Genomic DNA, 2,413 nt, shown 5'->3' with positions numbered 1-2,413 from the left:
TTTTTCAAAACTTACCCAAAATGATATATTTGACCTATTTTTTTTATAATATTTACCGAAACTTAAATTAAAATTATTATTTTTTATCATAGCTTAAGTAATATATAATTTATGTTGAATATGTTTTTTTATTACATAATCAGAAGTGAAACTAAAACTATAGTTTCGTTCAAAACGTCGTTAGCAGAACAGTTGTATATTTTTTCTGATGCAGTAGGGTACGCGATGACACAAGACGATAGCTAATTTGTTTATGCTATACTAATAGCGGAAATCCACTTCAGGTTTTCATTGCCTACAGATTAAAATAAATAAATACCGGAAAAATGTCTGGAAAAAACGAAAATTACAAATAGAGAAAAACAAAGAAGCAGATAAAAAATTCTAATTTTCTGGTATTGGAAAATAAAAATGAGAATATAAACGATGAAGAAACCGTAAAATGCTAAAGAGATAATAACAACCGAAGATAAACAGAAAACACAACAAAATATGTATCACAATAACGTACATTATTTGATGATAAATGAAACTGCGTTATATTTGCGTATTTATTTTTATTAAAAGATGAATTATTTATTATATATAAACCTCTGATGATGATAGGCCAAGCCTATTGAAACCAGTCAGGTCACTATAAATAATTAATCTTTTAATAAAATTAAATATGCAAATATAACGCAGTTTTATTTATCATCAAATAATCATTTAGCATATTGGACTTAACCACTTCACAGTAAGCCTTAATAACGTACATGTAGAAGACCAGTTCTCTGAAGTCTTTGTTGCAGTTTTGCAAGAAGGTAGTGATAAAGAGGCTGAAAAGGCTTTAGAAAATGTAGAGTTGCTTGCGAAATAAGGTGACGTCGGTTTGTGGCCTACACAGCTAAATGATTATTTTATTAATCATGACTTATTTACAAAATAAAGACACTAAAAATATATATCCAAATTCAATAAGGAATTACAAAGAACAAAATAGATCATTTGCAAATAAGCACTTTACGAAAAACCTTATAAATGGACTGGAAAGATCTTGGTTGTGCTATTCTCAAAGTGACTGTCCCTTTTTTCGGTACTCCGTCCTGCCGTCCCGGTGTCCCCGGGAAAAGCTTCGGGACGCAAAATGGTCTGTTAGCATCGAACTATCACGCGTTAAGTGAAGTAATGAGAAACGTCACCTCGCCCTGCCACCCGCGCGAACATAACAAATCATTGTTGCTATGGTTAACGCGTAAAGAAAATGAGTCTGTTATTGACAAGCAGTTGCAGGAGCAACTATGAAAAGATACGGAATATTACCACAATGTCTTAAAACGTGTTAGAGATAAGTGGGTGCGTCTACCGATAAGGGGGCACCTGCGGGCGGGGGAAACGGGCCCCTATAGGGGCCCCCTTTTTGCGTACATTTTCGACAGGTCAAAAGGTCAATAGCTGGGGGCACCCCATTTTAGGGTCAATAGATGATTTACGATGTTACCCTCATAAAACCTGGGTCAATAGGTTATCTGCCCCTATGGACACGATGCAAACAGCCGTTAAATAAGGGTGAAACAGGCCCCTGTAGGGCCCCCATTTTGCGGCAATATTCGGCAGGTCAATAGGTTAGCTGATTTACGATGTTAGGTCAATAGGTTATCTGCCCCTATGGTGGTGACACGATGTTATGCAAACAGCCGGCCCGTCATAGTTAATAGCTGGAGGCACCCCATTTTAGGTCAAAAGGTTAGCTGATTTACGATGTTATAACCCATAAAACCCAGGTGCTAACCCATTTTAGGTCAATAGGTTATCTGCCCCTATGGCGGTGACACGATGTTATGCAAACAGCCTAGGTGGTAACCCAATTTAGGTCAAAAGGTTAGATGATTTACGATGTTATAACCCATAAAACCCGGGTTATAACCCATAAAACCCAGGTGCTAACCCATTATAGGTCAATAGGTTATCTCCCCCTATGGTGGTGACACGATGTTATGCAAACAGCCGGCCCGTCATAGTTAATAGCTGGAGGCACCCCATTTTAGGTCAAAAGGTTAGCTGATTTACGATGTTATAACCCATAAAACCCAGGTGTTAACCCATTTTAGGTCAATAGGTTATCTGCCCCTATGGCGGTGACACGATGTTATGCAAACAGCCTACCCGTCATAGTTAATGTCGGGCACAATTCGAGTTGGTTTTCGCCGACAAACACTTTCGGGCCCCTAAGCGTACCGTAAAATAGCGGGCGGTCATCGGTAAAAGTGTTTTGGGAAAAAAAGAGAAGAGTGTATACAAATTATAAGGTTTTATTATTGCTCCCAATCGCTAGAAATTGGCTTTTTTTTCCCATTCACTATAAATCGCAGCAGTTTGCCAGAATTAGGTTTATCTCTCCGAAATAATTAATGTACCCAAAATTGGACCGCCA

The sequence above is a fragment of the Leiobunum rupestre genome, chromosome 3 (genome assembly GCF_980474605.1).
Source record: "Leiobunum rupestre chromosome 3, qqLeiRupe1.1.hap1, whole genome shotgun sequence".
Lineage (NCBI taxonomy): Eukaryota > Metazoa > Arthropoda > Arachnida > Opiliones > Sclerosomatidae > Leiobunum > Leiobunum rupestre.
The sequence above is the reverse complement of the archived record's forward strand: the minus strand, read 5'-3'. Positions refer to the sequence as shown.